This window comes from Dunckerocampus dactyliophorus, chromosome 17 (genome assembly GCF_027744805.1).
Source record: "Dunckerocampus dactyliophorus isolate RoL2022-P2 chromosome 17, RoL_Ddac_1.1, whole genome shotgun sequence".
NCBI lineage: Eukaryota > Metazoa > Chordata > Actinopteri > Syngnathiformes > Syngnathidae > Dunckerocampus > Dunckerocampus dactyliophorus.
In genome coordinates, this window is record NC_072835.1 from 10,107,222 (window position 1) to 10,120,267 (window position 13,046).

Below are 13,046 nucleotides of genomic sequence, written 5' to 3' on the forward strand. Positions count from 1 at the left end.
ATGACCTACTGTATGAAATGGAGAATTGAACATTTATCTTCATTTTACCTGTAGTTGACACCCCTGGAGAAGAAAAAAACAGCCATATAACAGCAGTTCACCAAAAAACATAGTGCTGCTGTCAAATTTGATGAATGTGAAATACATAAAACAATAATGTGAAAGTTAAATTCCACCCATGTATGAGGAGGGAGAGCTAGAGAGTTTATGAATTGTGAAAATGCCCCACTTCATAGATAAATAACCAGGAATGCTAAATGCAGAATGGATTCCACGCTTAAAATATATTTTGTTGGAAACACATTTGTACAGCAGAGACCAACCTTTTTTTGGTCAAAAACAAACAAGCAGCACCACACGGAGGTGGGACACAGCACAGCTGTGTCTTGTGTACATACCTCTGAAATGACGACGGTCTTCTCTTTAAGTCGTAACATTTCAGAGATCTTGCACCCTTGTCTCGGTACGGTCCACCGCCTTTCTCTTTTGTGTGGTCCATGTGTTTGTTAGATAGCTAAATAAGATAGATATGAATCTCTAAGCTCTGCAAAAATGCCATAATAAACTTAATCACTGAAGAATAAAGCAAACAAGGCAACATAGGAAAAATAAGAAATTTCAAATTTGATACTATACAATAAGGTAATAAGTCCAGTCTTGTGTGTGTTACTTTGCGTATCTCTCTCTGGCAGCAGCAAATCTGATATAAACATACGCTGTTTCCCTAAAAATAACGCCCGCGGCCCACAATGCATTACGCAATCACGTGCAAGTATCACGAGATTTCGTCTTGGTCGTGTGATCCAAGATGGCTGCGTAAACAAACCGCACGCGATATTGAATTGCTAACCAAGCGGGCGATTGCTAACCAAGACAAAATTTTTGCAAACATTTAGGATGTTCACCGAAAAGCGCGCTAACCCAAGTGGACATTTACCGCTGTATAACCAAATGTACATACCCAATAAGGACGGCCATTTGACGCAACGTCCTTAATCAACAATGGGAAATATTACCCACCTCTTGCTGAATTGCCTAGTATAATTAGCACTGTAAATATTATTACAATATTTTAATTTTTGTAATAAAATACTACCCAAACTGTTTTTCATAGAGACCTGACTACCCTGTCTACTTGTTGTATTCACCTTCCATCAGTGTGTAGGGTTGTCTGAGGAACATAATCCTGTATAGAGATGTTTTTATAGTGGAGATCAAGCACAAATCTGACCTTATGGTGTTCTTTTCCAGGCCACGAGCTACTTTAAAGTGAATAGAAAGCCGTTTTGCCTCTTCAAGACATCAACAATGAATTCCACACACACTGCATAATTATCAATAATCAGTTAATGAAATTTTGGGGTATTATGCCCAACTTTTGCGCACAGCCATATACTGTAAATGTACAAAAATGAAACATTAAATGAAGTCTGAACCCTCTTTGTCAGAGGAAACGAGTGGATTCATATAATAGTTGGTAGACAGTCGCATCCCCATAGTTGAAGATTCAGCTGCTCGCTTCAGAAAGCACGTAAGCGTAAAAGCTTTTTGCTGAACTCTTGGTGTGCTGAAGAAAAGGACGTAGTGTGCCTAAAAACCACATGCTGGAGTAACGCAACAGGAAAAAAAGTGACAAAGATGAGAGCGAAAGAGATTAAAGCGCAAGGGAGAAAAGGCTAGTTGCCTGGTGACGGAGACAAAACGACTGAAAGGAGGGAGAAGGTGAAGAAGGGAAAGAAAATGAGGAGGTGGAAGTTGTTTTTCCAAGTGCAGAGAGTTAGTGGTCACGATGCTGCTGCCTTCACTCCTTCTGCGCTTGCCCTCTCCTCTCTGAGGAGGAGGAGGAGGACGAATATGTTTGGAACTGTACGTTTGTGGCAAATGACTGCCATTTGCCAATTGTAGCCAGATAGTTAAGAACACGATATCTTAGTGGAATTATACTAAATTCTTTTTGGAGATTCTGTTAGGACGATATGTTTAAATGTTCCATTTGCCACTGGATAAATGTCATCATCCATTTTGAGCACATTAAAAAAAAATGCTTTTCAAGAGGAAAATTGCTTAAAAGAGTACTTCAAAACTGTTATTTTTGTACCTTTTAAATAGCAGAAATTTACATATTCTCATTATGGCATTCCTAAATGAGTTTTGATGTGATTTTGTGATCATTGTCACCTAGTGGAGGTGAAGTTGAAGAATTTGGAGGTAGTCCTGCTCCTTTATTTTATCCACTTTGTGCTGTGCACCCGTACCACTGGCAGCAAAACAGAAATGAATGTAAACTGTACCTCAGTCATCAGTGGATATCTTTTAAAGCTGCCTCAATGACTGCAAAGTACTGGGAAAAGGCAGACTGCCATTTGTTTTTCACACAGGCTTCAGTTTAATTGTTCTTCACACTCAGTAAGTTTACATGCACCAAATAAAACTATTGAATAAATCATTATATAATGTAGGGTGGCTGGGCTCTCGCTTAGAGATAAGGTGAGAAGCACTGTCATCCGGGAGAGCCTCGGAGTAGAACCGCTGCTCCTCCACATTGAGAGGAGCCAGATGAGGCCGCTCGGGCATCTAGTCTGGATGCTTCCCGGACACCTCCCTTGGGAGGTACGAGGCCTCGGGGAAGACCCAGGGCTTGTTGGAGAGACTATGTGCCTGGGCCTGGGAGTGCCTCGGGATCCGCCGGGAGGAGCTGGATGAAGTAGCCTGGGGAGGGAAGGCTGGGCTTCCCTGCTTAGGCTGCTGCTTCTGTGACCTGACCTCGGATTAGCTGAAGAAGATGGATGGATGGATGGATAATGTTTTAAGTGTGTCTTACTGTATGTCTTGTTTGAGTTATGTCAGTGTGTGAGGAACAACGCAATATTTTAGGATTAGTATTTCTCTTCCAAGCTTCCATTAAAAATGGACTGTATTCCTTCGCCAGTGGGTTTTGGCTGTATCCCTCAACAAATAATTACATGCCTGATTGCTGCCCCTCAGTTTGCAACAAATTTCCGTGTAGTAGCTACATTAATTGTTGAATTTAACAACTGCTTTTACATCCTGCAGTTCATAAAGACATTGTTAATTTTAGAAAAAGAATGAGCCTGAGGCTTACGTTTAGCAATTGCTGTTGATTTGTTGACCTCACGGAGGCTTATAAAGAACATGATGATCAGCAGGTGAGACACAATGATGTTCATTGTGCAAGCGGGACATTACATTGTGTGCTCCGAGTCACATTTTGCCTCTGTGTGCCTCTACACTTAATGTATGTTCTCCTGTTTGTGAGAGGCTGTTGTTGTCTTGTGACCCAGACTTCCAGGCTACAGAGGCAACCGTTTCTCACTTTTATGGCACATTCATTATTATGTTATACTCATACTTTATTGTTAAGTTATACTTTTATTATACTCATTGTATGTGGAATTATTTTTTTGTAGAATTTTGTATTTAAAAAAAAAAAAGGCCAGATTGGAGACTGGGTGGTTCGATGCGGACAGGTAAAACTGAGCTATTTTGTTTGTGTCACAAGAAATGTGCAACTTTCTCTCATGTTTTTAAACCGTACTTAACAACGGAGGATGAAGTTATTGATTTTCGGTGTGTTGGTTTCAATTGTACAGCGGTAGACGCGTGTGCAATAAAAAAAAATAAAATTAATGACATTTACTGTGCTCTGTGTAAGTGTGCCGTTTTTAAAGATAATATGCATTTTTTGTATGTCTAACATCTCACCGCATTGATGAACAGATGCATTATTAGGCTCATTGGCCAAAATGCGCGTGACAGAATGTGTTGTAATGTAGACATGTTTTTTAACTCTACTCGTATGGATTAGGGGTGCAACGACACACAAAGTTTGTGTTAGGGTTCAATATTTTTTCGATACAAACAATAAATTACCTTGCCTTTTTTTAATTTGAATATTATTGAAATGGCCAACATTTTTCAAATTTTTTCATTTTTCAACATTTTCAGCATGGTATGAATGTGGGAGGCGGAGCTCATTGGCTCTTTGCTTGACAATGCAACCTAAGCCAGAGTAGTTGATTGCAGATACACTGAGCTGTCAGCACAGAGTGCCGTCAGATGTTGATCAAATAAATATGAAACCGCGTATTGTTCGATGCAGGGGTCACGGTTTGGTACGCATGTGTGTTGAACGGTTCGATACTGATACACGTATTGTTACACCCATAGTATGGAAAGCGATTTTTAAAAAACAAGAGTGGGCAAATGTGGGCAAATTAGATTCCATGTACTGTAAAGAGTTGTGAGTGAGGGCGAACAGGTAGCGAATGGGTCGTACCAAATCTAAAAAAATAAAAAAGGTAGTGACAAATTTATCTGTGACAGTTCAAAAGTATTTATGGCGGGCTGTCATAAATGAATGAATGTATGGCAAACAGTGCACTCACACCTATGGAAAATGTACAGTCTCCAATGAACCTAACATGCAAGTTTTCATCCATACATAATTACAGTACAGTTTGCCACCAAACGTTTCTTATATATTTAATAGGGATGCTCCGATCAGGGTTTTATGTTGACCATTCTGATACCGAATATACATGAGTGACATTGGCCCATACCAATCACATGGATTAACCGTACATTTTTCAATTTATCTATGATGAGTGCTATCGGCCAGGGCTGCCGTTGGACAATTCCAAGGGCCCCTGGCAAATAGGTAATTATTAAAAAATAAACTTTTTTTTGTGTATGTGTGAAAGGATTTTTGTATTATTTTACACAAACCTGAATTTAATTTGATGAATATTTTGGAGTTATACGACTACATTGCAAATATATTGTTTAATAATTTCAAGTCGGCAATCGTCTTTATGGTATTTTGTGCTCATTTGTCGTTATATAAAGGCATAAATTCTGATTTGGAACAGTTACAATAAAAAAACTACTAAGAGTTGAAGCATATATCCTTTTACCCTTTGTGAGCTTCAGCTTCAAAATCAGCTGGCGAGCTAGGAGACCTCTGTGATAGTGTCACCATCATAAGGGTGGACGTACTATGTGTTTATGTTCGTTAAACAACAACACACAAATAGTGTTTAGAGGACAAGACATAATTAGTATAATAACAACATTAGACACTTGAAAAAGTTAGTACGTACCCGATGGACATAATATCCACTTCCCCTAAGACAAAAAACAAGCTTCAAACTAATCGCATTGCTTGTTTGTTTTAAAAACGAAATATCTCAGTGGCAAAACGTCACATTTGGAGTCCGAAGATGAGAAGCTCGACAAATAATTGTAGCTAGCTTCCGAGTTAGCTGTGGCTGTTGACAGCTAGGCAAAGCTTATGAAGAAAGATGCAAGAGAAGTGGTACACCAATAGATTTCCAGTGGAGTGATCAAACACGCTGGCATCAATTGGCATATGCCACAGGCTATGCCAATTGATGCCAGCTGCCAAACAGACGCTGTTGAGGTTTTACAGACTAGTGTTGATTTTCGCGGCAACACGGGACAAAGTGCATTCTTTGTTGGCTCAATATGTGTTTTGTGAACCCTGCATGACACAACAGACATGGACGTTTATGTCATGTTTGTGTTGACCGTCTCTGAAAGGCATTTATGGGCATATGCCGATCACGTGTTTTTTACGGAAATCGGCCGATACTAATCGATCCCCGATTGATAAGAGCATCCCTAATACTTAAATCTAAAATCAGCGTAACACAATGAGTAGTTATAAAGTAAAGTAAAACACCACTTAAAAAAGGGAGCCTTATCAGTGCCTACAACAAGAACAACCAATGATGCAGGACAACCATAGCCTGTCGTCTGCAAGAGCTGCTGATGATTCAACTGGTGATAAAGTTACAAAATGACTGTTGCAATCTTGACTAACTACCTTCCATTGTCTGATTGGAATGCACAAATAAAAGTTCAGCAATCTTGTAGTGCAGGAATTGGGCAAACTGGACAAAATTGTCTCTCAGTGTTTCACTGTGTGTGTCACGATAGCAAAAAGTAGGACTGGAGACTCATGGATATTGATGGACATTTACATCTGCATCCATGTTTTATCATAAGAAATGCTTTTTCTAGTTGGGATTCATTTTTTTCAATGTGGTTACATGCTACAGCTGCCCCTCTACTCGTACAAAAAGCTGGATCGTGTTTCCCACCATTCTCATTTGCCTGTCAAAAGCGATAACAGCAATTACTGTTGGGTGGCCAGTGAACCATGAACAGAGTTACTGACTTACAAACTGCTGTGTGTGTGTGTGTGTGTGTGTATGTGTGTGTTGTGGTGTGTGTGCTGTATGTTTGTCGTCTTAATGCTCTCTGTGAGCTCATTTTCATGTTAGATATGCGTCTGTGTTCTGCACCTCTGTGGCTCATTCAGTATATTAATAAGACCTCTTCTTGTTCACTGGGAATTGTGTGACTCGCCATCCTCTGCAATGGAACATGTGTATGCCTTGATGTTGACATCCTAGCAGATTGTTTTGGACCCAGTTGCCCTTTTTATATTCTACTAATGGGAGCGTAGGGATTGTAAATGTTTTTCTCCGGTTGTTGGAAGCAGTTTATGGCATCTGTCGATGTGATGGCACCCAATGCATTGTTATGGTTGAAAGTGGGCAATCGTCAACTGCTGTGGTTGTGTGTTCCTTGTATTTCTCACACTTGGTTGAACGGCCTTTTGTGTCTGTTCTTGCCCACAACGCATGCTTCTGTTTAACACATCATGCTGGACAATAATACAGTGAACTATCCATTATTTTGGATGTCCTTTGTGGCACACACTGCTACAACTATGCACAGATACACAGATTTGGATATACAGTCCTCCCTCGTTTAACGTGGTTAGGTTCCAAACAATACCAGTGTTAAGTGAAATCCATAGAGTAGAAGTTGATTTTTGTTTTTCCGTTTTTCATTTATTATATATGTTTTCTTTTACAGGATGTTTTTTTTTGTTTTATGTTTTTTTTGTCTACAGATATGTTTTTTTTGTTTACAGGACATGTTTTTTTGTTTGTTATATATTTTTGAAGGCTGTGAAACCCCTCACCACACACTTTATACACTTTTCTGAATGAACTGATTGGAAGTTCATATCTAATAAAAGTCTTGTAATTGTGACTTGAAAGAGAAAAAGTCTCTTGCAAAAGAAAATTGAGAATTGTTATGATGTCTTGAGCGACTTTAATTATCACTTAAACTGGGGGGAAAGAGAACATCGAGTTTTGTAAACTGTAAAAATTTGCACTACAGTCACCCCTCGCAATATTGCGGTTTGATTATCGCTCTCTCACTATAATCGTGTTTTTTTCAGAAATGAATTAATAAATCATAGCTGTTTTGTGATAGACTATGGTCTATTATTAATCAAAACATATTGGAATATAAGCGATATGTAGTACTCTGGTCACTCGGCGGCAGTAATGACACAAAACCTTGATGAGACATTACCTTACATTACATTATCTTAACACTGCATGAAGTCATGAAGCCATGGCATGTCTGACATGATAGAGTGGAAAAAAAGGTTTCCCTCCCATTCTGTGTGGAAGTGGTACACTTTTGGCTTCTTACATGAAAATACATTTGAGGCTAACTGGTTAGCTTGCTAGTTAGTGGCTGTTTGCGCAATGTAATGTAAACAATGAATAAGAGGAGTGTAAAGGTGACGATAGGTGTGCTGTTTCATGTCTACAGAACTCTAATATTGTTAAAAACCGTACTTAGAAAGACATAAACAGGTTTTCTACAAAAGTATTCCATTTAATAACATTGAATGCTACAGTATATCACGGAAATGTATTTATCGCGGTCGGGTCTGGAACCAACCAACCACTATAAAAGAGGGACGACTGTAGTTTGATGCATAATAGCACTTAATCTGTGGCTACTACTACTACGACTACTACTACTAAATGTTAGTTATCATTGAATGGAACGGCGCAAACATGTACGTGAATACCAACAGCAGTAAGTGACAGCCATGAACATGTTGACCACCGCATGTGTTGACATGAGTCAACCAGTCCGAGGGCTGTCGACTTAAACGGTAATATTGTTGACCACGAACTGCTGTAGCAATGAGATTTTCTATACTTTTCTCTAATTTTATCAACTATGATGATGTAATTTATTGATCTTCCAGGTCTTCTGCTGTTTCATAATCAATGTGGCCAACTGTGAGATTGGAAAAAATAAACAATATTTGTTTTATTTACTTTAGTTTTTAAATTTAATTTACTTATTTATTTTTTACCTACTTTTTAATTTAAATTTTTTGCTTTTATTGTTTCTACTTCATTTTAAAATATTTTACTGTTTGTACGTTTCTTTGTTTTTATTTATTGGATTTTTTAGTTTTTACTGTAGTGATTTTTATTTATTATTTACATTTACATTTACATTCCCTTATTTACTTATTTGTGGTTTTGCTAGTCTGTGCAGCACTCTGGAAACAGTGTTTATAAAATGTGCTATATAAATAAAGTGGATTGAAGTGGACCATATTGTTGCAATATGCAGGTCAACACATGAATATGTGCGTGACTCAATCCCATCTTGCTCACTGAAGAGACAGACCGCAACTATTGCTGTGTTCTAAATACAGTAGATCCCCGCTTTTCAGGAATTGCAACCAATTGGAACCACCATTGACTGGTGAAAACTCATGAGTAATTGAGGCATACAAATGTCTACACTCACCGGGCTTGATGTTGACGTTCTCCTCCGATTTTGGATACAACATTTGCAATAAGAGTGACTTGACTTCAGTTTGCCTCACACACTTATTAAACACATTTTAAAACATAAAATGTATAATGACTCGCCGGTAATGATTGATAATACAAGATGATCCATAAACAGATGGAATATAAGTTTCACTTTTGCGTCTCACAGCAGCTATGGTGTGTTCAAGGAGCGCCGAACAAAGTGGGAAATCTCAACGCTTGACGAAAAATCATGAAAATGTAAAAATTGTTGCTGGTTTTTTTGGGTACATGTATGCAGTCGTGAGTAGTGAGATACACAAGCACCAGACTTAAATGCCGGAAAAACTTTTATTCCAGGTTTGAATTATCTCACAACATGCACAATAAAAGTAACAATAATAATTCTGATAATAATAGTAATATTAATAACAATAACAACAATAATCATAATAATAATAACACGGGCTACTGTTGCGGCCATAACCCATAGCAAACTAAAACTCAACTCTGAATCCCACACGTCATTACCCTTCCAACATCTGAACATATTTATAACACAAGTATGTATGATTGATTCTGATATCAGATGCTCGAGGCTGCAATATCAGTATTGTATCAGAAGTGTAAAAGTTGTATAGATACACCCCTAGTATGCTGTACGTTTGACTTGTTTTTTCACATACAGTATATTATTACCAACCTATGGTTAATGAGATGTTTGCAAATTTGTGGAGCTGTAAATGCTAAATCGCAAATGTGTGGGCATGTGTTCTATTGACCTTCCAGCCACCTGTGAGATTGGGGAAAAAATATGATATATGAACAATATGTGACAGCGTCCTAGCAAGCACAGCTCAATAATCAGGTTAGACTGATATACCGTCCTCTTGGAAGTCTCATCTAGATCATTTTAAATTCAATTATTATAATGGACAACCACCGCTATTATTTTCTTGAATCTATTTTAAAGTTGCTGTCACTTGTGCAACATGTGAGTTGACTTGCGTAACAGATACAATCTGCATTTCCTCCTATCAAGAAGAATTGTGTGCACGTTTCACGTCTGTAATTCTTCCTGCTTTACTACTCTTTTAAGGCATGCGTACACACACACACACACACACACACCACACACACACCCTTTTTTCCCACCTGCATGACCTGAGGCTGCACTTGCTTCAAATGATTATGTGTGCATTTGTGTTTGTGTGTGTGTGACCAGAGCTGACTTACTATAGCTGGCCCCACCCTCTAATTACACAGCACACCAACAGAGGCAAGAGACAATCACAAGGAATAAAAGGGAAGGTTAAAAACTACAGTGGGGGAAATAATTATAAGTAACATAAACTGCGTAATTTTTATGGTAGGTCAGCAGGGGATCAAAGAATGATTTCTCCCATTGTACATGTTAAAGTCAATAGGTAAAAAACCTAGTTTGCAGGCGTGTGCACGCCAAGCGTGAACGAGTCAGGCAACAAATCAGTGAGCCCGCTGCTCAACAAGTCAACATGCAGTCTCTTAGTCGTTCCAACAGATATTCTTTGTGTTCCGTTGTTCAGCAGTTAATTTCATTTCTGTAATTGTAATTCAGCTGCTTTGTCGGCCTCTTTTATCTTCGCCACCATAGCAACTCTAGCAAAGCTTAATAGAATTGTCTACCCATCCCTGCAGCCAGCCAGAAAGTCAGCTGGTCAGATAACTCGACGGTGGTGCTGGTTGGGGAGGGGGGTGTGGCTTCTTCATCCTGTGTCAGACTCTATCTGAATGGTAGTCTTGACAGCCAGTCGGTGTGTATAGATGCGAGGCTGCTGGTCAGCTGCTCCCGCACGACTCCTTTCCTCCGAATCAGCTGAGGAGCCACTGAGTGGTAAGTCGATCCTGGGAGCCTCGGAGATGTTTGCATGTGACATGCTGCTGGGTAAATGGAGAGAGGCTGGAGGAGGGGAAGGGCGGTTGTACACAAGTTTCAGCAAAGACATAAGACAAAACTTGATTGTTTGTACAGAGAAATGCAATGGTGACTGTGTTTTGTGTGCAGTTGTGGAATCCGATCACACTGTTTTTTTCTTTGAAAACTGCTGATATGCTTTTGCCTTTTGGTTATGTGGCTTACATAGAAGCAACAGGCACAGACGCTGGCAGTGAGTGTTCTCTCAAGCATTGTCTCGTGATCAAGAGATGATGTGCAGGAAATGACTTTTAATGACGTGTGTTGAATTTATGAAAATATGTGCAAATTGTGAAGTGTGTTGTGCTGAGAAACTTCTTGAGCATCAAAAGCAGTGTAAAGAGCCCACTCATTCGAACAGATGGATGTTTTTCTGTGTTGTGACTAACTTGTTGAATGTGCTCTGTCCTCTTTTATGAGGTAAAACTGCAAGTACATTCCGGTCCAAATTTATCAAGAAATAATTGTGTTAAATTTTGAGGTAGTGATTTAATATTTAAAATTGGCAATAGTGCAACTATTTTCATTTTTTTCAGGTGTATAATTGCAGTATATCCTTGTGAGACCTTTTGATATGTACATGATACAAATATATGATGTTGCCACATAAAGGAAGTAAAATATTAGAAACTCCTTTCGGTTTGATGAAATGCAGTTCTCCTCCACTGCCACTGTTATATATGAAGTGTTCAGGTAATACATATGAATATGCTGTGTTCCCATCCAACTCTATTTAAAAAAATTAAAATAAAAATACAAAAAAAAATACAAAAAGAAAAAAAAAAATCTTTCACATCTGTGTGGCTTGCCATGATACGCCTGCGTTAATTACGTGCGTTAATTACGCTAATGTAAGTTAAAACCTAACTTAATATAATTAATGAAATAAATTAGTTACCGCCGGCCAGTCCAGGGTGTACCCCGCCTCTTGCCCGAAGTCAGCTGGGATACCTCCAGCATACCACCGTGACCCTAATTAGGATAGGTGGCATAGAAAATGGATGGAAATTAGTTACCGCCATCAACATGCTATTTTTGACAGCCAAAGTTTAAACCTGACTTTACTCACCACTGACAGGGGCTTCCTCTTTTCTGTTATAGCTGATGACTTTTTGCCATCTCGTGGGAGTTTCCCTTGCGATGCCGCTTCATACACGCGTACTAAACTCCCCTAGTTCTGTGCCATCACGGGATTCTTGTGCATGACAAGTTTTCCACTCAGTTGCAATGTCTTTTTTACTGCCGCACAGCTGAAATCCCTCCTGCTCCTTGTTACTTTGTTAGCATTCGAGCAAACACTGTTGTTGTGATCACATGGGTGCTGCTGGGTAGACATACTGGGGTGAAGTCTAGAATTGACTGCTTGTATCGATGTGCCAGTATCGGAGATTTGAGATAACAACTGATATAATTCAATATATATACTGTATATTTTTTTTACCGATATTGGCCTGATATCAATATCAGATCGAGGCATCACAACAGACATCACATGTTTTTTCTTTTTAATGTCACAAACACGACAGCGCCACCTGTGAGTGCTTTCAGATGTCTTCAAGGAGCATATTTTTTTATTTCATATTTGATGGTGGTCTACATTGTAATGCATTTCATTAATAATAATAATAATAATAATAATAGTAATAATAATACAGTCGGCTTTAAAAGAACATATGCAATGCCATATTTCCTTGACTGAGTTGCTTCAATGTGTCTGTCATCGAGTCATCATCTATTTCGACAGAAATACAACAATGTCTTAAAACTGGTTTGAGGTACAAATGTTTGCAGCATATTGTGTTTGTTTAAAGCCTGGGGAATGTTAGAAAACTCCTTTGCTTCCACTGGTGAGAAATTCCTGCGTGGCTTTTATTCCCTTCATGTCTCACTTACAGAGAGGAGGGTTTGAACATCAGTTATATTCTGGTTATACACTCATCCCTCGCCACTTGCAGTTCAAACTTTGCGGCTTCACTCAATGATGGTTTTTCAAAAGAAATGAATTAATAAATCATGTTACTTCGTTGTTGCATAAGGCCTATTAATAGTAAAACAAAAATGGATTTTTAAGCAAGCTGCTGAGCTGCTGTTTAGAGGTGTGGGCTATAGAGGGCAGTGACGTTCCGCCTGCCGGGTTAGAGTTAGCTTTTAAAGCCTAGGCCACAACCGGTCGTATGGGCTCTAACAGCTGGTCTACGTCTAAGAAATGGGGGCGTGCATGTGACGTGTTGATTTTTGAGCCGTAGACTGGCCGCAAACCGGCCGCAGAGGCTCTTTGTCACGTCAAACAAACTGTACGGATAGATATGTTTTTTCCAGGTTGTTGGTGTCAGGTTTGGACCCAAAGTTTTTTTTTTTTTTTTTTGTACGTCACACTTGTTAATTCCGTATGTGTACCG

General features: G+C 38.9%; 1 protein-coding gene and 1 long non-coding RNA gene across 3 annotated transcripts in view; one reads left to right on the top strand and one right to left on the bottom strand.

Annotated features, from left to right (window-relative positions):
- Window positions 1-13,046, top strand: part of rab27b (RAB27B, member RAS oncogene family) — a 61,183-nt gene that overhangs the window by 15,125 nt on the left and 33,012 nt on the right. The window contains exon 1 of one of the 2 annotated variants that reach the window (XM_054758290.1): window positions 10,431-10,566. The exons of the other annotated variant lie outside the window; for it this stretch is intronic. The gene's annotated coding sequence lies outside the window, so the exon portion shown is untranslated. Of the gene's footprint in view, window positions 1-10,430; window positions 10,567-13,046 lie in introns of those variants that run through there. 2 annotated transcript variants of the gene reach the window in all.
- LOC129170547 (uncharacterized) lies at window positions 9,037-11,869 on the bottom strand. Its single transcript, XR_008566631.1, has 3 exons — window positions 11,717-11,869; window positions 11,546-11,619; window positions 9,037-10,632 (listed from the first exon to the last, which is right to left on the bottom strand). It is a non-coding gene; the product is annotated as an uncharacterized LOC129170547 (long non-coding RNA).